Source organism: Cryptomeria japonica, chromosome 5 (assembly GCF_030272615.1).
Source record: "Cryptomeria japonica chromosome 5, Sugi_1.0, whole genome shotgun sequence".
In the NCBI taxonomy this organism is placed as follows: Eukaryota; Viridiplantae; Streptophyta; class Pinopsida; order Cupressales; family Cupressaceae; genus Cryptomeria; species Cryptomeria japonica.
In genome coordinates, this window is record NC_081409.1 from 169,930,552 (window position 1) to 169,956,862 (window position 26,311).

General features: G+C 35.7%; 1 protein-coding gene; it reads left to right on the plus strand.

Annotated features, from left to right (window-relative positions):
* Positions 1-26,311, plus strand: part of LOC131032231 (heavy metal-associated isoprenylated plant protein 23) — a 57,235-nt gene that overhangs the window by 26,720 nt on the left and 4,204 nt on the right.

Genomic DNA, 26,311 nt, shown 5'->3' on the forward strand with positions numbered 1-26,311 from the left:
TGCTAATGATTCATACTCAGTTATATTGTTTGTACAGCTAAAAGAAAATATGAAAGCAGTGTAGTATCTCATACCTTTGGGTGAAACTAGCATAACACTGCCTCTGGAAACATTTTTACCTCTTGAACCATCAAAATAAAGCTGCCAAACCTGATTTTTCTATTGTTCTAATTGCTGGTCAAGCGAAATATCCTCTTTTTCAAGCTTAGGAATAACATAATCCTCCTCATGAATCATATAAACACCAAGACCTATTTCATCCATTTCGATGAAAGGATCTTCTGCAATATTCTGGGCTGCCCACTCATCCAAATTCACATCAGGTATGCCTTGAACAGGTGTATCTAGATCTTGGATAGGTGGTAACTCCTCATGGTCTCTAATGGTAAGATCTGCATTTATAGGACTTGGGGTATATGGTTCTAAGTGGCAAGTGGCTTGGGGTTCTAACTTAATGGTAACCTTAGTACCATATTGGGTTCTAAAAAACAAGTGTGACCAATCAGCAGAAGGGTATCCTCCTAATTTTGCTGTGAAATCTCTAGATAGGCAAATAACAAAGTGTGGAGGTAAGTCATATATGTACATGTCCTGAGGTATTACAAAATTAGGACAAGCATGGAAGGTCAAACCAAGATCTTTGACCAATCCAACTGACTTAATTGTTATTCCATCTAACTACACAACTCCTCTAGAAACACACTCATAAATTAGACCAAGTTTATCTGCAAGGTCTTTGAGCATATTTGAACTACTGGCTCCTGAGTCTATCAAGCAATTGTGGACTAGATGGTTGCCAATTATCAATGTTACAAAAAATGAAGGAAGCTTTGGTATTTGGATTGGCTGATTATTCTTAACTGGGATATCATTACCTAATGCAACTGTAGGCTGATCTTTTTCAAGTTCATTAGTCAAGGAAAGATTATCCAATTTGTCTCTCAGCAATTCCTTTTGTCCAGGAATTTGCAATGCATCTATCATTGTCATGGAAACAGTGGTTTTTACCATAGATTCAACAATATTAAATGGAACACCACTAACCTTTTGTTGTACTTTTGGAACAACGAGCTCTGATTGAGTTGGTTTTAACTGAGATTGAACTTTCTGTTGTTCTTTAGGTGTTGCAGGTTGTCCTCTTCATAAAATCTGCACATTCTGGATAGATGGAGGTGTACTAATAGCTTGTTGACTTGTAGAAGCTTGTTGTTTTTCTTTATATGGTTGTTGTCCTGATTTATTTTGTTGTTGTCCATTATTTACAGCTTGCTATTGATTATTTGTAGCTTGCTGTCCAATATCAATAGCACGTTTCTTTGACCTTGTATTTTCTACAACAGGTGAAAAAAGTCTATTTTGTGTTTGCAGATGATTAACTCCACAAAATTTCTCACCTTGCCAATTCATCATAGCCACCTCAGGACCTTCTGGTTCCTCATTTATACCTCCATCCTGATAAGACATGTTATTCTGAACCATCAAAGCTTGTGATTGAGTATTCATTGCATTTTGGCACGATGTTTGATTATGAGATTGTTGGCAAGGAAAACACCACTCTTGTGCCATATTGTTCTGAGCAGGAACAATTTCTTTAGAATTGCTACTAGTATTCTGATTATACTACTGTTTTTGCCTATTGTTTTACTTCCTCCTTTGATTCTGAGCATCAACTTGGTAGTTAGGCCTATTGGGTTGATAAGGAGCTTGATATGGGACTTGATACCTTTGATTTTGGTTGTGATTTTTTTTTATGTTCTCCAATTCATTGCCAAAATTTTGCATAGTCTGCTGGATTTGTTGAGTTGCTTCAACATTCTTTATAAACATCTATTGTAACATCTATAGTTGCTTTGATGAGTCTGCTACAACACTATTTTGAACATAATTTTAAAAACCTAGTGCTAGAACAACAAGTATTGCAGCTATAGGGGGTACTTGTAAAGGCATCAATGGCTGTATATCAGGAAAAATAGTCATAGGAGGCCTACGAGCAATTTTACCAGCTTGTACAAGGTTGTTTTCTGCTCTAATAGATATATCATAAGATGCTGGTAATGTAACCCCACCCATAGATTGAAACATAACAACAATATCGCTATTTAAAGCTCTCAAATAATATAAAAAAATGCATGTTCAGGAGAGGGTTTTACCGTTGTAGGAATTCTATTCCAGGTTCACTCAAAATGGTAATTGAAATCAATCATCTGCTCTTGCGGTGCCCTCTTGATAGTGGTCATCTGCTCTACGAATGATACGTGATCCGATTTATCTGCAAGCTGCTTTGTTAGCTTATCACCCAAATCATCCTAATCAGTAACTGAATTAATTTGCAAACCCTTGAACCATTGAAGTGTTTTGCCTTTGAATGATGCTTCTAGTAGCTTGAGTGCTACGTTCTTTTGGGTTATATGGTGAACTGAACATAGAGATGCTATATCTCTTATGTGCTCAATGGGTGTGACGTGGTCTTCACTAGTGAGAATAGGCAGACTTTTTAGAGCTGCTCTTGGTATAGGATCATGTTGGGTTAAATTCAAAGGGGTGCCTCCATTAAAGGGTACAAACGCATGTGCTCTTGGTACTGCCATTGTAAAGACTGGAGGATTTACTGGTGGATTCTGGGTAATAGATGGCTGAATTGGAGTAGTTACAAAAAGAGGATTTATGTGGGTAGCAAAATTGGGCTGAGAATTATTAGGTAAAGGAGAAGAATTAGAAAGAAGATTAGAATCTGGAGTTTCAAGAAAAACTTCAACTGACGAACTTTCTGGAAACTCAACTGTTGAATTTGTTGCCTTTTTTGTCTTTTTCGTTGTCCTTGACCTTCTCTGTGATGGTGGTAGCTCAAAATGCTCAATCGGATCCTCGCTATGTCTGGTTTGATAATTTTTCATATGCTGTTAAGACTTGTTCTGCACATAAAACCGAAAAAATAGAGTCACCAAGTACTTAGAAAACAAAACCTCAATAGGCTGAAATGTTGTTGTGAATACCAAAACAACAGCAAAAATTGATTTTGTTTGAGCTGTGATAGCTCAAACGGATCCCGCCGAGCGTGCAAAAAACTGTTGTCACTGAGGATTGCACCTGTGATGCTAAGTTCGAAAACAAGAAATCCTGTGAAACATGGAAACACCTTCGAGCCCGTGGGTTGCTCAAAGTGAAGGTGAATCTTCGGAGATCAGGTCGGCTTCCTGTTTGGGACTCGATGTCGATGGAACTAAGATTTCAATGAAACCTTTTCGGGACTCATCGCGACCAAGATCTGCTCGATGTCGATCATTCGTGCCATGTCACCAGCCACTAGACTGCCACCTGTTTGCCAGTTGTCCTTCGTCTTATACTCTCTGCCCCGCCATGTCATCAGTCGCTATGTCGCAGCGATAACCTGATGTGCATCTTTTCATTGCGACATAGTGACAGTTGTTAGATCTTTACGATCACCATTGATCTTTCTTCAACTTTCTCGTTCTTTAGTCTCCTCCCACCAGCCAGTCCCAAAATTAGGACGCCTTGAGATGCACGTGCACGAGGTCCACTAGGCCATGAGCTACCTCTTCTTGCCAAAATCTCGTAAGCTTTGACACTATAGTTATATGTGACCTTATATTTAAATGTGATAAACTCCCTCCGTGTGACCAATGTGGGATAAAAGGTTCTCCTGCTTGGCGGCTGAAACCGCTTAACTCTAAGGCCTTTTAAAACCCTCTTTGACACCTAAGTAAAATATTTACACAGGCCGACTGCATTTTGCTCTAAGTTTCTTTTGGTCTTAAGGTTTTAATGGCCATGCCATTTCATTTGCAATGGAGCATAGATGTCTCTGTGATCTACAACATGCTGAGCTCAACTCTTGTGGGAGCCACATTTTAACCCACATGTTGTCTTACTTTCCTCTATCTGCACATGAAGCAACCAAGTTAGAAAAAACAGTGCATTTCTTCCTGGTTCATGATTTGATCTTTTCAGAATGAATGAATTCAAGGCTTCATTAAGGCACCAAATTTGATATGTGCAAAATTTTGGTAACAGGTACACTTCCACATAATCTCATAATTATTAATCTAATATTATATATAAAAAAGCCCAGATTCACATACTCTTTACAAAAAAAACTTTTTAACACCTAAAAAGGGAGCTGGCATTTTCTAGCGAGCTCCAAGTGATGTGCATAAGAAAATACACGTTCACATTTTATAAGCCAATCCACGTGAACAACACGTGTACTTTCTCGAGAACAAGGTATTTTAGATGCATTTCGAGGTAAGAATCTTACAGTACCATCTTCACGTCGGAGAAGCAATTGCCGCGAAAATGTGGTGCAAACAATCGCCATAAATTTATTACACATTTTCAATGGATTACATGCTGCCATTCCTGATAAAACTAAACTTCACACCAACAATCGCCTCATTCCTCCTTCCTTCGTGCATACAGTCGACACACATCCCTTTAATCGAAGTACCCCAGTTTCCTCTCCTGCTGCCTGCGTAACTCTTATACGACTTTATACTCTTTTTGGCTTGTCTTTAGTCGTCAGCCCTTTGTCTTCGTAGAGCCCCAGCAAAAGAGACTTATTTATCCAAATTCGAGCATCACAGCAGTTCTTTAGTTCCTTATAGATTCAAAGGGGATATTATATGAGAGAGATGGAGAGACTGTTATTTATAGATACAAAGACAGAGAGATATATGGAGATGGAGATAGAGGGGTCAAGAGTGAGAAATAAAGAAGGTGACAAAGATAAGTAATAGAGAGAGGTGTAGACTTTAGAGAGAGCGAGAGAGATATAGACAGGAAAAGATTGAGAGATAGAGTTGAATTACAATCAAAAGTTGGCCTAATACATAATTAGTCATCTACAATTTACCTACATAAATTCTTCTTAATCAAACATGTAGTAGGATGGGTACAAATAGCCCATACATTACATAGATCAAAGGAAAACACCACACACTCCACAAGATAGCTTAATCTCATCCCAAAGGTTGTCCTCACACAATCTTTGGTGGACGTAAATGCTACACTTCATTTGCAAGTCAGCCTCATGAATTGTGTAATAGGTTTAGCCCCAAAAAGCTCACATACGGTTCCCCAAAAGGAAACACATCATGCAAATCCTACTAAGGATCTATCTGGTTTCGATAGTACAAAAACCAAACCACTACTACTTCATTTCAGAATGTGATTCAAGTCAATGAACACCATAATAGACAAAATGGTAAAACAAAGATGATATTTCACTATGTATCATAATTCTATAAATTCTAGATAATTATAAAACATGTGTAGGCATAATCTCCATTCAAATTGTAGGAAAAAACTCCTAAGAAGAAGCAAATGTAGAATACAAGTTACCTATCCAAGCTTACTGTCTAGGTAAGATACTCAATCACTTAAGAACAAAATCCCATAATAATTCTATCACCATGAATAGATGCAACAAGATATTGAAAACATATCCCAAATAATTCCATTCATATCAATTAATGATACTACCACAAGTCAAAATTCTTTGACATAACAAGAAGGTAATATGATTTCCCCATCCTTCTGAATGCCACAGAAGTAAGTAACATACTAGTACTCAACTAATATCATCTACCCAACAATCTCCTTTAGAGACAACACTCTTTTGACATCAATGACAATAAATGTCCAACATGATATGGAATAAGATGTTTCCCTATCTCTTACCTCACCCCATAAAAAAGACTTGGATAATTGAGTAGAAGCATTCTCTAAACAAATTTTCATGTTGTTAATATATATGATTATTATTATTTCCATTTTGTGATCTATGACCTTCAAAATTTATACCCATGACTAGAATATTATGATTTTTAAAGTATAACAAGTATCCATGGTGAATTAACGATGATGATATTGGAATAGTAGTAACGCATATCAATAGTTATGGAACTGTGAGAAGGGAGCAATGTTAGGGTTTTTGTCTGGTGATGGGGAGTTTGAATTTGAAGACAAGGGTGATGATGTTGTCATGGCCTTTATTGAGATTTCTTTTAGGGTGCGTTAGTGGCTTTTGTTGGCTCCTGGTGGGGGCTTCATGTATTTCTCTGGTCTTTTCTTTGTATCCTTTACTTGGCCTCCCCACCCTCGATTTCAATTTGTTTTCTATTTTTATGGGCTTTTACTTTGGCTTCTTTATGCGTTGCTGGGTCTTTGCTTTATGTGGGTTCTAAGGCATTTTGATCTTCCTTTTTGTGGGTTGCTAGTTTAATGCTTATCATTGCTGCTTCAACCCCTATTTTTTCATGTTTTTCTTTCTCTATTTTGTGCATTTTTGGTGGATCTACTCTTCTTTTCCCTTTTGGGTTCCTCTGCTTTTCTAAGATTTGTTGTTGGTAGAGGCCCAACCTTGGTTTTGTTTTTGGTGGCCTTTTCGTTGGTGTTTATAGCTTAGGGTTCTCATTTGGAGAAAGGCTGGTCTCAGCCTAAGTGTGGCTCTTTTGGTTTGATGCAGCCTATTTTTCTTAATTCTATCTCGTATTCTGGGGTTCTTGGCTTGAATCTCTTGCCTGTGTTGGTTGTTTTCACTAACACTCTTCCCCTGAGACCTATCCTTGCCTTCAAGCATGTTCCTATGTTGGGTGTGTTTGGCTTGGGTGGTCTTTCTTGGTTGTGTCTTTTTGTTTCCTCGGGCCTTTAGTGTGGATGGCTTTGGGTTTCTCTTTTTGTTTTTGGAGATATGTTTTTGTGGGTCGATGCAAAGTGGGATTGTTTTCCATATTTTGTGGTTTCTCATCTAGATGCTCTTTTTGAGAAGGAAATGGCCTAGTCCAGTTGGTTTGTATTTTAGTTATAGCATCTTTGACTTTTTCCCGATCTTCCTATTGAGGTGGCGCCATCTTCTATTGAGGCAAAGATGAATTTCTATGGATATGGTGGGCGGTGTTGCTTGGGGACTGTTGGTTCCCTATCTCTCTGTTGCATGGATGTTATTGATGCTCTTTTCTCTCACCTCTTTCTTCTTTCTCCTATTGAGGTGGAGATTTTAAAGGGGTTTTCTCATCCTATTGACATGGTTTGGGTGGTGGTGGAAATGGGTCTCACAAGAGATGTGTTTTGTGATTTGGGAGTTGTTGCTACCTTCTATCCTTGTAGTGCCTTTGGTTTTGTTCTCATTGCTCCTTTTGAGGTGGGGCTTGGGGACACTAGTTGGTTTGTGCTCCTTCTTCGTAGGAAAGTGTAGATTAAAAGGTTATTCTTCTTTAGACTTTTCTTGTGTATCATAGGTAAGGGGTACCTTGCAAAACCCATGTTTCAAGTTATGGGAGCTTGGCAAATCCTTATGTCTTTGTTCTTTGATGACTAGTTGTTGTTTGGTTGCTATTTGGTTGGATGTTATTAGTCTTTGTTATATCTTTTGCAGCGTTTGGTTTTGGGATCTTAGATTCCCACTAATTCCTGAAGGTTTGGAGTCCTTTCAAAACTTGTTGTATGGGGTTTTGGGTCCCCTCAAAACCTATTCTATCTTAATAAAAAACAAGTATCCATGGTGAAACTATTGACAACACACAAAAATGGATGTGCAATGGTCCTCTTTTTTAATCAAGGTAGGAAAATGTTAAATAACTAATATAGTAGAATGCAAATATCCTTCTCATGCTTGTCTAAGGCCCTTTGCATCCAAAAGTGATAACCATAACATCCTCAAATTTAGAAAAAAGATGACAAAATCCTTATTTTTGAAATAGAAAATATCTTGTTACATTTTTTTGTCTACTTGGTAATGCATAGGTAAAGGTCCTAATCTCAATATTTCTCTATAAAAGGGTCATAGTTTATGCTTCAACATAAGACAAAACCTTTTCCAAAAAGTATTTTGAAAGAAGAAATCTTGAAATTAGAACCTCTATCTCTTTACGGGCCATACTCGTTATAGGTCTAGATTCCATTTACCTAGCCATCAAAAGAGGTAATGAAACTAAAAATAGACCTTTCAATGGAAACAAAAGGATTGACAACTTGAAGCTATATTATAACCAAAATCTAAAGCCAGAAGCTCAAAGGGAAAAACCTTCAATGGAGAAGAAAATAAAGTAGCCAATGGAAAGAGATAATTATCCTAAATGAAGTCATTATGTATGTAATTTCCTCATTCAAAATAGTAAAGGCAAATCCAATTTATAACCCTCCACAAACAATTATTATCTGAATAAGACTTTTGACCCTAGCATTTACTCAGATTATAGATAACTCAAATCAAAAATATTATTTATGCATGAACAATATCAATTACATTTGGAATAATAATTAGATTATAGATAACTCAAATTAAAAATATTATTTATGCATGAACAATATCAATTACATTTGGAACAATAATTGATAGTAATCTCATGATATTCTTATTATAATGAAGAATAAATAATAGGTGCAAAACTTAATCTATTTCTTTTATACTAATTACTTTATTACATTCAAATAGTTTCACAAAATCACTAACTACAACAACAATTCATATCAATAGCAAAGTCAAATAAAAAAGACAAAATATGATTGTAGTTTGTGTCCAATGAAACTCAAATACAAACTCTATATAAAATCATCCTAAAAACTCTTTAGGTTTTCATTCTAAGATTATCATACATGAGCACATGATCAAAATAGATTATGAAAAAAATAAAAATACATAAGAGTCTATGCTCTTATGTGGCCATACAAGCCCTACAATCTGGTTTATAAAGGCAAGTGACTCCGATTTCTTTTGGGGGATGAAGCGCCAGTTTAGTAGATATTGCTATTGTATAGGTAACATCTGAAGTTGTGAACAAGAGATTCCGTTAGTTTTAGAAAGATTGCATAAAGAATTAGAAGACAATTTTTTCTTTACAAGCAAATACAAACACTTTCTTGTCGACTGCCCCCCTACAATGTGAGATAAAAATATTTATTTAATAAAAAGTATGAGCCTATAATGGAAGACTTAATGGAGGAATCGATTTGCCATTTAAGTGCTCAGTCTATCTAAGTCGTTGGTGTTATTTAAATGTTACTTGGGATAATCTATTAAGTAAATTTAAAAAAATATAGGTGGTTTTACAATAAAACATGTTTTTTAATATTTATGATTTGTTTTAGAAGTTGAATTGATTTAATAAGTTCATTATGAATAAAGTATTGGTGAGTGTAAAGTTCTTGATTTCAAAAGGGATGAGTTTGGGATTGTCTGAGTGACTTTGGTAGAATGATATTTCTCAATCTTTAATTCTCAACCAAAAATTATTAAGCCAACAACACAACTTATTAGTAATAAATTTGTAAAGGAATCTATTTAACTTCGTAAATACAAAAACTAATTTTTATCTTCTAAAAAAATAATAAAAAATAGAATAAAATGCTAACTTAAAACAATCTTTAGCTATAAAAACAATTTTAGAAGCTAAATGATATAATTTAAACTTTAGCCAATCAGGAATCCCAAAATAGAGTCCACAATTTTTGCCTAGCGGCACGAGAATCCCCCCGATGCTATAAACCGTCAACCAAGACTTGGCAAAATTCTTTATTTTTTGCCACCGAGTCGGTTCATATTTGTCTAAATAAACGTATAGTTTCTTCTAGCTTAGTTGTAATTTTAGAACAAACGGTTCTTACCCATTTCTTTTTTGAAAGATAATTTTTCAATTTCGTTAGAAATTTTCTAAGATTTTTTCTTATGATTTCATTTTTTAGAAGAGAATCTCTACTTTCCGTTAGAAATTTTCTAAGTTTATCCCTAAAAGAACTTATCAATTTTGGAAGAGAATCTCTACTTTCCATTAGAAATTTTCTAAGTTTATCCCTAAAAGAACTTATCAATTTTGGAAGAGAATATCTACTTTCCGTTAGAAATTTTCTAAGTTTATCCCTAAAAGAACTTATCAATTTTGGAAGAGAATCTCTACTTTCCGTTAGAAATTTTCTAAGTTTATCCCTAAAAGAACTTATCAATTTTGGAAGAGAATCTCTACTTTCCGTTAGAAATTTTCTAAGTTTATCCCTAAAAGAACTTATCAATTTTATCATTTTTGTAAGAAGTTCATTGCATAGGGAGCAGCCGGAAGGAAAAGACGCACTTATGCTACAAAAATTATTCTTTTTTGCAGCTCTGTCTGATTTAGAGGTTCATTTTGTCCAAAAACCGGTGAACGCTTCGTACCCAATAAATTTTTGGTCCGATTTGCCAAATCTTGAAAAATCTCTCCTATTGAAAAAAAACTTTGTTTTATAAAATAAAAACTATTTTGCATATGCTCCCAATGATCTATTTTGGGATACATGCGTACCCTCTACATAACAGATCGAATACCATTACTAGTATTCCACTAGAATCAATTCATGCAAATTAGATCCTCTACTCGATAACGAGGCCAAAGAAAACATCTAATTTTTGCTTTTGTATCTATGCAAAGAGGTTCATCTTTTTCGATGAGACCTTCGTCATTTAGTATCGCTTTACTATTTAATCCTATACTTTGATCTGTAGGGGTTTCTAGATTCAAAAGATTCAAAATTCAAAATTCTATGAGGGGACCCAAAACCCTGAACAACAAGTTTTGAAGGGACTTGAAACCCTCAAATTGTTCACGGTTTTGGAACCCTCAATAGAACGTTGCAGTAAGATATATCATAGACATTCAGTAGCCCAACCACAACCTATCAATACAAATTAAGCATTAAAGCACTAGTGGTAAAAGAAAATGGCCAAAGCCAACCTCGAAAGAGCTCAAACAGACATGAGCATAGGGAACAAGGCTCCCTCAACCATAACCATGGGTTTTATCAAGGCTCCCAAAACCTTATCCTTGAGAGTGAGCACCACTGAGAACAACTTTCTTTTCAAGATCTCCACCTCCATAGGAGATACAAGAAAGAAGTCAGCAAAAGGGTCATCGTTAGCTCCCTTGCAGCCAAAAGACAGGGCTTCATCAACCCCCCAATAGTATTTCTAGGAGTAACTAGTAGCATCCAACTTTGCCTCAATAGGAGAAAGGTCACCTCCAGCCACATCCATCTCCCTCTCAATTAAAGATAAGACTACCTCTATAGGAAAATCCAGAGTAACCCAAAGATGCAGTAAATGAAGAACAAAGAGCAAAGCCATGGAACCAAGAAGGAGGGGGACAACATAAACCTCACCACAGAGAGACCTAGAATTCAAGATATATAAAAAAAGAAAGCCAAACCCCATCATTAAGAAAATCACAAACCAAAGAGATTCCAAAGGAATCCATACCAAAAAATCCTCTCCTAGAAGAATAATATAAACATAGGAGTGCAAGGAGAGAAGAGAAACAAAGAAACCACAATATTTCTACCTCAAGGGAAGAGAAGAAGTTGAGACAGATGTACAAAGCATCTCTTAAAGAAACAAACATGAAGATCTCCTGGTCAAGGCATAAATAACTTCCACGGAGCCCCTTAGAAATATGAACAACAACAAAACCCCATAAGAATGAAACCAGAAAAGTGCAGGGTCCATAGATCAAACAAAAAACAAAACCTCATGGAGTCCGAGACCTCCACCAGGAAACCAAATAGGAACAAAACCCCAGAAGAGAATCTATCACGGTCATAAACCAAATGGGGATAGAAAGCACCAACGAAATCTCCCAACAAAAGCATCATCTCATGAGGAAAAGAATCATCAAGCTAGAACAATGCAGAAACCAAAGACCTCCACCCAAAAAAAACCCAAATGCTAAACCATTCCAATATGCCAAGGATAGAATGGCTCTAGGGAAGAGGTCTTCCAAGAGCCAATGAAACCATCATGAAGAACATCCCACATAAAGAGCTTCCTCCATAAAGCATAACAGAGGAGCTGCTACCCACTCGAAATATCCCAGCCCACAAAGGAAACCAGTAGTAAAAGACATAGGAACATGGTAAAGGGAGCCTGATAGAGAACAACCTCACCATCACCAACGCTATCCTCTTCATCACCAAAATAGATCCCTGCGCTTGCGTCCTCCGAAACCTCAGAGAAAACCCTAGATCCACACTTTTGCCCACTCCAACACACCAACCATAAGTCTGGGCCAAAAAAGGGAAGGGATGAGACAAAGCAGTCCCCACCATCCACCTCTCCATTAGGATCTCCCTCTTCCTGACCACTTGCATCTTCCCCTGCATCACACACACACTCTCCCATTCAAACATATTGGCTCCCCATTATTTTTTTGTTGAGAGAGATAATTATTACTTATCAAGTTTAAATGTCAATTAAAAGATATCATACTATTTAAAGATGAAGCAAGAGGAAAATTTTTGTCTTCAAGAAATGAGATTTATATAGAAGTCTCTTTTAAGGAAGGGGTTGACATTTCTTAATTTTGCATGCCAATTTAGATGAAAGAAATTGTTCCATTTTAAAATTGATTTAACTCCTCTAAAGCTTTGAACAAATAACTATTTAAGATTGAGTTGATTCCCTTGAATATATTAATTAGGGCTCTGATCACTAAAATTTCTTATAGGACTACAACCTTATGGGAAAATCGGTGATTGGGGACTTGCGTGTTTTCACTGAGTGACCTCTGGGATTTTAGAAGTCGACTCTTCATTCATTGAGGGGGGAGAAAAGGGAAATGAAGAAACATAAAAGAAAAACTATTCTAAAGCGATGTGCTGAACTGATTTTGATGGAATAAGGGGCATAAAGAACCTCACATACATGTTATTCTAAGACCCATTCAACAATTTACATGCCCAGAACAAAGATCAAGATATAACCAAAAATACTTTTAACATAGAGAAATACACACCATGCATCCACCAGATAACAAGTGCAAAAACATAGTTTAATCAGTAGAGAATTAGGTATATATTTCTAAAGTTATGTCAGAATTTCAAAGATGCACAAAAAACTACTAAAGCATACTGAAAAACAGTAATCATAGAGGCTACAAGAACAATTTGATTATCCCCTCTTCATAAATATAATCACAACTTAAAGGCTTGATTCCTATCTAGAATACTTGTTTATATCTTTTAAAAATAAAAGTTCTCCTAGGTCCTTCTACAATGCACTCACAGGCTTATATAGTGAGAATATCTTTGATCTAAAATGGCAATTGTAGCTAAACAGGCTTTTGCATACCTGCTACCTGTCCACCGTCATCACGAAATTTGTTGCAACCATTGTGAGCTTGATCTTTGTATCACTATTTTCTTCTATGTGCGCAACATGGTTGCCACCTGGAAATTCACTTTTTTTGTTGCAACTGCTAGATCACGCAGGACTTTGCTTTTTTTTTCATTTGCACCCTCTGATTTTGCCACATGATGCCTTCTGTGGGCTTCGGCCCTTGAAAGAAACAATGGTGTGCTTTTGAAATCTCCTTGGGCTCAAAATATGTCTGGGCCCATGCTTTGTCGACATGCGGCATGCTGGCAGAGCTTTTAGAGCCTCCCTTCCCTTTTACCTTAGAGAACCCCACAATACTCACATGTTTCACTCTCGTGCACCTTCGGAAGAGCAAGAAACCACAAACCTGCTAGAAATCGCACCGTGTTGATGCGTGGTACGCTCGTACCTACTCTGCACGAACAACAACAAATTGGTCTTGACTTCACTGGATCATAATTTTCCGCTCGATGCTCGAAATCTCAAGCCGCTTTCACCATTGGAAAGGTATTCAAAAGATCTAGTTTTAGTCCCTTAACCCAATAGCGAGAATAGTTTCAACCCCAAATCTTACTTTGAAGGCCTCCGAAAATGCAAAATATTGAAACATAGACAAAATACCAAAAAATGGATTTTGGGTTTTCTCACCTCTGATCGGTCCATAACCTCTGCATGACTCCAGATCTCTTTTGGATTGACTTTAATATGTATCGACCAATGCCTTAATCATAAACCCCCAAAAGTGTAGATATTATCTACAGTTCTTACAGTTCTTTTTCTGGCACGCTAGGTGGGATGAAATTTCGTGAGTTTTACATTACCTGCTGGAGATTTGGTGAATTCTTCAGCGTTTCCAGCCTTAAGGAGGTATTCTGCAAGCACTTGGCAATTTTGCAGGTTCGAATTATTTAGGCGATTCTATTGGCATGTACCTGGTTCTGTATTTTGAGTAGACCTTTTGCTCTTGTTTAGAACATTATCTGTAGATCCTCTATTTTCCTTATGCTTTATTATGGAAGGATATTACGAATGGTGCATGTTTCCATTTAAATGAAAGCATTCCACCTCCCTATCAATAATATCAAGCTGACTGTGCTTCCTCTTTTGCTTCATATTCCCTTACTATAGCAAGCTATGAGCAACTTTCTGATGCTTGCCTCCCGCCCACCCTTGCACAATCTTTTTGGAAGCCCACATATGCTTACCAGCAACTAAGAGATGCTTATTATGTTTCCCATTAGCATGCCAAATCCTTTCCCCAACATCAAAGTGTAGGAAACTTGGAAAATGTTAACGTTGGAGAGATAATGATGAGTTTCCAAGAACAGTTGAAGGCTATTGAGGAGGAGAAAGAATATTGTCTACATCAATACCAACTTGCTTACCAGGCCCAACTTTAGCAACAGTGGGCAGAGGATTGGAGAAAACAACAATAGTAGTTTCTTACAATGCAAGTTTATGTTGGGAAAGAAGAGATCAGACGACTAGCAGCGACCGAAGAGCAGCTCATGCGAGAGGAGAAATCAGCCACTGCAGCTCCTAAATTTGAAACCCCAAGCATCAAACAGGGGATGCCTTCTAACGATTCCCCTCAAGCTCTTTTGCAAAAAATATTTCCCCCTCAGCTCTCTGTGCCCAATACCATTTCACTTTTCAAGGGTGGACTTTTTGTTTGGAGGTTGATTGGTCTCATGAACCAAAGAAAGAAGAAGAGTAGTCTATTGGTTGTGAGTTTCCATATCCTTGCAAGGATAAAGAATCACCCTTACCTCAAGAGAAGAATGAAGTTGAGCAGTTGCAGCAGCAAGGCATCAACTAGATAAGGGAGCAAAATGAAGAAGATGATTTATTTCTCTCATTTAATGAACTTCCTTGCTTTGTTGACCATGAGGAAGAAGGCTTTTCCATTTCTATAGTGGGAAAGTCTTAAAGAAGCAAGCATATGTTGAAGAGCATAGTGGATCACATGAATATGAGGAAGCTCTTGAGGTTGAGAAAGAGGAGAAGCTTCAACCATCTCTAGATCATCATGCGAATTGCTATGAAGTAAGGGTAATCTCTGTCGTGGAAGGAAGCAAGGAGGATATCGATGAAGATAAATTTTGGGATGAGTTAGAAGTTTTCTGCTCATCTATTGACATCGAGCCATTATCTCCTAAGCAAGAGGATCGTTATGAGTGTACACAACAAGGGGAGGTTTCTATACTGTCAGATGAGCCATCAGGTTCAAACCCTATTTGTCAACAAAACCTTAAGGAAGCAGAGCATGAATACAAGTCCAATGTTGATTGCCTAGACTTGATACTTTCATGAGGATACCCCATCTGATATCTAGCTCAGCTGGAGAGCTACAAGTCGCCCTTGGTCATGCTTGCCTCTAAGCATGAAGATGAGTACCAAGGAGAGTAGGTTCAGCTCACTCATTCACTGCAGGAGGATAACATTTGAAAATGGGTTGGTTTCTTTATTCCCAGTCAATAGGATGCACTCAAACAGTTTTGTTGATATAATTATTTATTCATGTTGGATATTATTACACCTTACTTAAGTTTACTTAGGATAATGCATTTTATAGTAGTTTGGGTATGAGACACTTGGGTGTTTGTGCCACATTAGGATATGTGTGTAGAAGAAATTCCACCTTTTATGGTGTGATCTTGTTACTACTCTATCATATCCACTTATTGTGGAGTGATAATTCCACCTTCGGTGGGTGATCCACCTCATGTGAAATATTATATTGTTTCTCCTACCTACCACACCTATTTCCTACCTACCCCTGTTTCTTATTGAGCCACATGTCATGTATGTGTGCTCACATATCCATATAGCCTTGCCTATATAAGCAGGCTCATATTCATTGTAAACAACTATTGACCTATTGATCATTTATCTATTGATGAGAATACAATTTATTCATGTCCTATATTTTTTCTCTCTATTGTACTTTTCATTGAGCTCTTGATCTTGGCAAAATCTCACATGGTATCAAAGCCATTAGAGCGTCATTGATTCATCTTTGAGAAGCATTATTGCAGCGTCAAGAGGTAGATCTGAGGAGCAGCATCTTTTGGAGGCGTCCTAACATATAATTTGTTTTTTTTTGGGGGGGGGTGTATGTTGACCCCACCCCCGTACTCCTCCTGCCGCAGAATTTACAGGAGCTGTACTCTACACGAACGTTGTCGATTGCTCCCAGAGACTGTCATTTTACACAAACCTCTTGCCGTTGATGTTGGTTTTCCCAGCGACTCTATTTGTCCCGATGACTCTCCTTTCAACACCCGACCACCGACACCTGACCTCCGACACCAATCTCCAGCTTCTTTCTAGCCTCCCGCTGCCTGCCGATGACCCTCTCGGTCGTTGCCCGTGCTGCAACTCCTTTCACCCGCCACCTGCCACCTACCGTCGATCACCATCTTGTTCCCACCGACTAGCCATGCAGGTTCCACAGGGCGTCCACACAACTTTCACCACGTGGACCTCGCCACGTCGACACTAATAGATTGTGTGCCAGCCGAGAACTGCCACATTATCACGACACATCAGCAGGAACCTTCCCAGTCAGTAGGTTGACTCAGTTGCCCAGTCACCCTGCCTAGTCATCGAAACATCATCGTACAGTTTGCCTAGTTGGCATTCCACGCAACAAGCCTCGTTAGCTTTTTCGTATAGTATAGAACCTATTAGACTGTGACACATGTCAAGTCCGTACCGTATAGACATCCAATTAGGCAAGGAGGTGAAGTTTTCGCGATGGCCATATGATCATCAAATTAAATTGCGCAGTTTTCCAACTTCATCATTTTTTAAAAATTTATCAACCCTCTCCCGTTGAGCTTTTCAATTTTGCAATTCAACTTTGGAAGGCCATATCTTGCTCATTTTTGCTCCTTTTTGGGTGCAATTTTTTTTGAAATGGGATAATTGTTTGTGTAATTTCTTGTGGTGGAATTTTTTATTATTTTGATGAACATATTTTTCAGAAATCTCAGTTTTTGGTGACTGTACCTGTCCAATCCCTGTTTCTACAACTTTCAGGACTCCATTTGGGCTCATACGAACTCCTTTTTAGGTGCCATTTTTTTTAAAGTGAATAATTTTTCCTCTACTTTCATAATATGCTATCATTTTTCAAGTATTTTGGGTAGAAAGTGTACTTTAAGCATATGGTCTTTTTTGGCCAATTTGACACGTGTATTGCATAGATCTATCTTGTTGGTCTTTTGCATTGTAGTTCTTAGCCTATTGGGGAATTTTAAAACAAAATCAGAAGACCACCTTGTCATTGTTTGCAAGTGGCTTATTGTACATGCACTACATATAAAGTGCCAAAATCATCATTTTCGCGAGGGGGGGGGGGGGGGTACATATATATAAACTTTATAGAAATTTATTATTGGATAAACATGTAGATGTAAAACTAAGCTATTATTAGGTAGTTATGAGCCGATTGCGATGACATAACCGTTCTAACATTACAAGATTCATATAAGTTGAAGGTCAGCTAGTCGTTGTTTAACTAACATAAAATAAAAACTTTCCTTTTTACCGACTTGATTGAGATAAGGTATTATCATCATTTAACTATTTAATTGTTGTCGTTTTGAAAAAAAAACTGTTGAGAAAATTACAAGCACACAATTATGTGGGGTCCCAAGTTTTTTTCTCTATTTTTAATCGACCTTTATTTTTTAGTGTTTTCTTCACTACCAAAAATAGATTCCCATTAAATTCTGGGTCATGGTTGAAAGAGGAATATTATTTTTAGATTTACTTTATCCCTTAAATTAAGGGAATGATGTGATGTCACAAAGTCCTTCAATTTCAATCCGATAAAATCTACATGTGATTTTTGCATGTTAAAATTGGAGTTTGGAGGTATGTTTGAATGTTCATGAATTTTTTGTTTTCATTTTTTTAATTACTATTTTATTGTTAATTAGTAATCATATCTTGATTTGTAATCGGTATATCAAGAAATCTTTTGAGAAGTTTGAAATTGTATATATACTATTTGAAATAAAGAATAATAGAATATGAATTGGAGTTTGCTTAGAATTGTCAAAAAAGAAATTAGAAATAATTAGAATATGATATTTTTCTTTGAAGAGGCATCTTCTTCTTTTCTTCTTCTTATTCGCATCCCAATATGGAGTTCTACATATTACAAGGGATTCCAAACAGAACAAAATTGACCTATACATTGCTCATAACTATCAAACTAACATTTAAGTGATAGTTTTTCATTTATTTAAAAATTCTTTGGTTGAAATTAAATTTATATTTTAAAAAAAACTGTATTATATAGATATGTATTAAAAGAATTACTATCTATCAAGATATAAACAATCTGCACGTATAAAAAAAATTGATATCAAAGCACCTCTTAGGAATTCAATGGTCAAGATTTAGTAGACTTGTTCTTTCAAAGAGAATGTGCCTATTTATTCCAAATTTTCTATTTTTTATTTAGTGCTTTTTATAATAAAAATCCATACAACATAGATAAAGGAATGTAGAAAGAGAGATAGAGGAAACATGAGAGAGAGAAAAAGAGAGAAAAGAGTAAAAGAGTGATGGAGGAGAAAAAAAGATATGTAAAGAAAAGTAGAGAGAGAGGGTGTGTGATTAGTGATATAGTATAAATAAAACTAGAGATATGGTTAGAGAGAAAATTTTGATCAACTATTTTTGTCAAAATGAGAACTTTGGAAAAGGGTATGAAAACCCATCAAAACGTAAAGGATAGAGAAATTTTATTATATGTTGCAAATAAAATTAACATTGTAAATGTGTAAGGAAATTCTGGATGCATAGACGACATATGCAAATTATTTGATACAATTGCCCCAAATACATAGTCTCAATGCCTGCTATGATTGAAGAAATATGCAGAAAATGGATTTTAAAAATTTTTGGTAGAAACTTTCATGCAAATGAAATTGAGAAATATAAAGTTAGTCTCTACAATCTTTTCTTGATTTCTCCTTGCTTGTGCCAAAAAAATGAGCTTTAGATTAGTGTATGCAATTTATCAAAGAAGAATGGAAGGATTTTTTTTTCTATTTTTATTGATAAAAAATTACTCGTTGTTCACAAACAAGATGTATGAAGGTACAAAAACTAAATAAACAAGATCATTTATATCATCTTACATACTTAAGAAACATTCTCAACCATTAACTTGTCAAAATAAAATCACTCCCTTTTATAAAGAGGAATGTCTTCAACATAAAAAAAATAGTAAAGCCTTTTTTAATACATATAATTTTGGTATTTATCTTTAAAAAAAAATTAAAAAATATTTATTTAAAGTGAGCATTTTTTTTATCTATTTGAAATAAAAATTAAAGAACAAAATAAAATAAGAAAATTCTAGCAAATTGGAAAAGACAAATAAAAGAGGTAAATGTAAATTGAAAAGAAACATAAATTTGGAATAAGTGACGAACAATAAAAAATGGATTTATAAGAGGGAAGAAGAAATGGCATTTAGTACCAAAAAATGAAAATAAAAAAATAAAGATATAGAATCATTTTTGGAGTCGAGAATCTTTGAAATCATCCTATATAGCCTAGGTCCATACTTTCTATTGGGATAATGTTTCCAATAGCCCTTCAAGATTATGGTGCAAGTCCCGAAGGGATTGGTGGATTATTTAATTAGGCTTTGACTCCTCTTACTTCACCTAGGAATCCCTCCCATTTGTTTACATAGCCTCTTTCAGAATGTTGTATAAAACCTCCTCTTCTAATTTATTCTAATTTTAATATAATGGTGACTAAATTGAGACAATACAAGCAATCATTATGCATCTTTCTTGTTATTTTTCAATCATTTATTTTAAAAAAACAAGTTGTTTTCTAGGTGTGTGCAAGAAGTTGAGTCCACTTTTTTGTCAAAAGGTGGAATTATTTTCCCTAATTTTCAGATTTTGCGACATTTGACCTAAAACATTAAAGCACTTACAGATTGAATCTTGAAAAATTCAATAATAGGAAATGTATTACTCATAGTCTAGTTTCCAAACATGTAACTTATTTTAATTCCCAGATAATAGAAATTAACTTTCAAAAGGGATTTTCTAAAAACCACTATTTAAAAATATTTGTTCCAGAACCATACCATGCATGTGTACAACCACCACTTTTTGACAATTTTTTTTTTTTTTCTCAAATCATTTTGGGAAAATATTTGTAACCCACTGAAGATCGATGAGAATACTTTTTTGTAATTTTTTTTGAATATTTTTTTATTAATTTTCTATTGATCATATTTATTGTTTTAAAAACCCCTCGTGTATAGCGACCATAATTTGACCTAAACATTTCATTTTCTAATTTCTTTTTTTTTTAATATTGAAAATATTTTTGTGTAGATTGATGTCATATAATTTGTTTTTCAAAAAACTTGTTAAATAAATAAGAAAACTTGATATTTCAAGTTTATGGACCAAATATATAGTATAAATTAATTAAAAAAAAAAAAAAACCAAATCTAAGTGTATATATATATATTTGGAAGCTACATAATGTAATCTCTAATGGGTTTTAATTTCGTTTGATAATTGTATAAAAAATGGGCATCAAACATTTGCCAGAAGTCAGTATTTTATTACTCACATAGTCCAACTGTGTACTTACAAGTCCAAGGCTTACATTTGGGTCTTCCCTGGAGGGTTTACATGACTCAAATCTTGAGGCAAATGGTGGGGTAATTTTTAAATAATAGGGCCCCATTATGTTATTTACTATGAAAATACTTTAACAAAATGAAGCTCTATTTTATAAATGTATGCTTTTGTTATGTTCTTTGCCAGACTCATGTAATCACCTTATGATGGCCATTGGGATCACAAAAACCACTTTCAAAATGAAGGATGTGGTTGGTTTGTTATTATCTAAGGAGATGCGAACAAAATCTTCTAAGATGGCTAAGGAGGCCCTGGTTGCTCATGGTAGAACAATGGAGAAAGACAAGAAAAATAACAAGAAGGGTAAATCAAAGTTTTGTGGGAGATATAATTCTCCTAGTAAAAAGTCCAAGGCTAAATGTTGGAACTGTGGCAAATTCGATCATTTCTAAAAATATTGTAAAGAGGAGAAGAAAAAGAAAAACAAGAAAACATTTGATTCCAATTTCGATAAATCCTCTCAAGATGATGTGGATGATTTTTTGTTTCCTTGGCAACCTATGCATCAAGAGATGCATGGTTGATTGACTTAGGTGCTTCTTTCCACATGACCTCTCATAGGGGTTGGTTCTCAAAGTACAAAGAATATGATGGTGGGGAGGTGTACTTGTGTGACGAATCTCACCTGAAGGTCGGTGGCCATGGAAGAGTCAAGATATGATTACCTAATTGTAGAGTGAAGGGGATTGATGGTGTACAACACAATCCTAGTTTGTCAAGAAACCTTCTTTTAGTTAGAAAGCTGAGCAATGTGAGAGTGCAAATTGTTTTCTTGCAAGGTGGATGTAAGATGACCAAAGGTTCTCTGGTTCTTGCTAAGGGTGTTTAGATTATCACTTTGTATAAGTTGGATGCATGCATAGTTCAATGCAATAACACTTTTGTGAATTCCAAGAAAAGGGCTTTGGATTCTTCATCCTCACCATCAAATCAAGTAGAGAAGAAAATTATTGTATCAACATCTGATGGTCGTGCTTTATAGGTATGTAAGGGTGCTAATGCTTTAGAGATGAAGCTCCCAACTGAGAAGACAATGTTGTTGCACCAAAGACTTGGCCACATAGGTGAAAAGGGTTTACAAGCCTTGAAAAATTAAAGCCTTGCTGAAGGCCTTGATGATTGTAATATTGAGTTTGACTTTTGTGAATATTGTGTTTATGGAAAGCAACGTCGTGTTTCCTTTTATTCCAGTTATCATGTCTTCTGGGGTTTTGGACTATGTTCATTGTAATGTATTTGGTCCAATTAATGTGCCTTAATTAAATAGATTTGTGTACTTTGTTTCTTCCATAGATGACTATTATAGAAGGACATTTGTTTATTTCCTTAGGAGTAATTTTGAAGTTTTTAATCAGTTTAAGGAATTTATGTCCTTGGTCGAAAATCAGACTAGTAGGAAAATTTAGTGTTTGAGGACAAATAACGGTGGCAAGTTTTGTTCTGTTGAGTTCGATAGGTTCTGCAAGGACCGCGAGATTGAAAGACATGAGACAAATCCATATAGACCACAACAAAATGGAGTTGCAAAGAGGATGAGCAGAATGTCGATGGAGAGGGATAGGAGTATACTAAGTGGTACCTGACTTGAACAAAATTTATGGGTTGAGGTAGTAGCCATTGCATGTTATCTGATAAATAGATCTCCCACTTTGATGCTTGTTGAAAAGACCCCTATGGAAGCATTCTTTGGTAAAAATCCCTTGTTGAGACATCTTAGAGTTTTTGGCTATGAGGCATATGCTCATGTGACTAGTGAAAAGAGATCTAAATTGGAGAATAAGGTAGTGAAATGTATCTTCATCTACTATGGTGTCGGTGTGAAGGGGTACAAGATTTGGGATCTAGTTGCAAAGAAGGTTATCTATACTAGAAGTGTTATCATCCCTGAGCTGAAACCTTACACAGTAGATTTGTAGTCAGAGAAGGAGGAGAAATGGAAGAAGGAGGTAGTTCAAATTCCACTCATTCCTAAGAGAGATGACTACTTACTCTTGCAATACCTGATAATGAGGAGAGCGCTACTAACTCGGAGAGTTTAGAAGAGAAACATGATCCTCAACCTCATTCTTTGAGGAGGTCTACATATGATGGATGATAACCTAACAGATACAGATATTCACCAAAAAGGTTTGGTTATCTGTTGTTAGATTGTAGTTGTATTTTTACTTTGATTGCTAATGCTGATGAGCCTAAGACTATTAGAGAGGCAATGAGAATGCATGATGAAGATTGCTTGATGAAAGTCATGAATGAAGAGATGGTTGAATTAAAGAAGAATGCTACATGGGATCTGTTACCTTTTCCTAAAGGACAGAAACCCATTGGTTGTAAATGGGTGTTTAAGAAGAAACTTGGTCTAGATGGTAGTGTTGAGAAGCACAAGGCACAGTTGGTCATGAAGGGATATTCCCAGGTGGAGGGAATTGATTATGGGGAGATATTCTCTCCTATAGCTAAGATTACATCCATTCAACTTTTTTTATCACTCGCAATAGCTCATGATTTGGAAGTTAAGAAGATGGATATGAAGACAACTTTCCTTCATGGTGACTTAGAGGAGGGGATTTACATTTCACAACCAGAGCACTTTGTGGAGAAAGGTAAAGAGAATCTGGTATGCAAGTTGAAGAAATCTCTTTATGGTCTTAAGCAATCTTCTAGAATGTGGTACCAAAAATTTGACACCTATGTATTATCATTGGGATTTCTGAGATCTAAATTTGACCATTGTGTTTATTACAAAGCTAAAAATAGTCATATTCTCATTATTTTCATGTATGTGGATGATATGTTGTTCATTGGGAATGGGAAGAGAATGATTTCGGATTTGAAGTCTTAGTTGTCAACACAATTTGAGATGAAAGGTCTAGGTGCAACTAGGTACATTTTGGGAATGGAGACCAAAAGGGATAGAGCTAATAGAAAGCTTTGGGTTAGCTAGAGAAAGTATGTGAACTTTGTTTTGGAAAGATTTAACATGACAGATTGCAAACAGTTAGTTGTTCCTATTCTATCCAAAGTCTCCTACCGATATGGAAGACATGAACAAAGTTCCTAATGAAAGTATTGCTGGTAACCTAATGTATGCTATAGTTTGTATGAGGCCAAACATTGCATAAGCAGTGGGAGTCCTTAGTCATTTTATGGCTAATCCTTGACGGGTGCATTGGGATGTAGTGAAGAAAGTGTTCAGATATTTGCCGGGTAAGTTCGAGTATTATTTGTGTTTCCATGGTAATCCTACTAGACCTTGGCATTCCTTGAGTATTTGTGGGTATGTAGACTCTTATTGGGTGGGTGACATTTCTAGTAGAAGATCCACCAGTGGATATGTGTTCATGATGTTTGGTGGTGTAGTGAGTTGGATGAGTAAGCGGTATGCTGTTGGATGAGTATATGGTAGCTACTTGTTCTTGCAAAGAATCCATTTGGCTTAGGAGATTGTGCTCAGATGTTGGTTTTGATGTAGCACAAATTACTATCTATTGTAACAATGAGAGTGCTATTTGTTTAGTGAAGAATCCTACTTTCCATGCCAGAACAAAACATATTGATGTACAATTTCATTTTGTTCATGATATGGTGGAAGATGCAAAGATGAAGTTGGAGAAAGTTGATACTTTGGCGAATGTTGTAGATGCATTGATGAAGCCAATGAGCACTGAGAAGTTTATATGGTGTGCTAGTTCTATGGGCCTTGGGGCCTTAAGCAGATGATAGAGTGTTTTGACTCTTGACAAGTCTTTGACAAGTGGAAGAATGTTGGGATTAAGATGTCTCAACCTTAGAGTCCAAACATGCTAATTTAATTATTTGTTTTATTTTGCATCCACTTAGGAAGTTCTAAAGTTTAGGGAACTAGTGTCATAGGTTGCTATGTTGAGACTATGCTAAATTTCTATTATGGCTATGATGGTTTCTAGTTTAGTAGAAGAGTCATGGAGAGATTTTTTTGGTAGTGTACATTTATGGTTTGAGTTCACTTTTGACAAGTGGTGCGAGGTAAGCAAGGAACCTATTTGGTCATGGTAACTTCTATGTTTTACTTACACTACATTCGGCAAGATGACCGTTATGGAAGAGATAGGTATTGTTTCTTCAAAAGTTGTTGTGTGAAATGTGTCATTGGATTAGCAAGGTGTTGCTCGTGACACAAATTACCATTTGAGCATTGAAGATGGTTTTGAAAACCATGGGCACATACCTCTTTGTGATGAGCTCTATTTACATGTTGATGCCTTATTTTTTGAGAGATGGGTTGATTATTTTTAAGGTGTTGTTATGTTGTTGGAATTGATCTTGAATTCTTTGTTATATCTACTTGTGAAAAACATTGGCTTTGTGTGTTGTATTGTAATTGTTGTTGTTTTTGATAATATAATTGAGTTTTCCGTTTGGAGTGTGGGTTTTTTCCTGAAAGGGTTTTCCCACGTACATATCTGGTGTCGTGGTTTTATTTGTTAAATCTGATTTTATATGTGTTTATCTAATTTGCAATAGTTTAAAAGTTTGTAAGAAATTTATGCATCACCTTTCCTATTAGATCTAACATTTGGAAGCATTATTTCGTACTTAGGCTTCCCTTCATGAAGCACAAATCTTACGATCTACTTTTCTCTCTTGTTTCCACATCCATGTCGCCTTCATTTTCAAACAACAAATACTATAGTTACAGTGAAACCCCGAGTTCCTCAACTTTTATATACAAAGCACAAGTAGAGAGTTTAGGCATACTTTGTTGCAAGTTGAATGCTACAAATTGGTAGGCACAAGGCATAGGTAGAGAGTATCTTATACCCTTAGAAATTGAAATTAATTCTTTACATAATTGATTGTACATGGAATCTTGATTTTCATTTGCAACTCTTATGATTTAATGCTAACAGATTACAAAAATTCATAGTCGAGGCCTGGGAGTAGCTGTTGCATTGGTACTCATCTCCTATATAATATTTACTTCAAGTATTGTAACAATTTTAAAATATTTTCCCTAATCAAGTTTTAATTTACAACTCTAATTCTATAATTACTAGATAATTTTTTAAACAATCTTCTAGAAGTTTTGAGGATCTTTAAGCGAGAACCATTAGTGATTTACCTTCCAATGTGTAAATGTGAAATCAATGCAAAGATATGAAAATGAATTTAAAATGAAGGATCAAACTTTGATAAACTTCCAGGGACTTAAAATAAAGGAACTTTAAAACACTGACAATCTCACTTTTGTCCCTTTATCGTGCCATTAATCATGAATTCACGGCATTTGACACATATATAATTTTGTATGTGCATGAAAACTATTACCTATAACTTCTCTGGTCAAGGTTTGAAACCCCCAATTCTAGTTTTCTATTGCACTATTTTCTCCAATTTAACACTGTAATTTGCTCTGTTTTTTTAATAGTAATAATGGAGCTGATTTTCTTTATGGCTAACTGTAGTTTGATGAAACAGACACTTGTTTGATGTTGCGGTT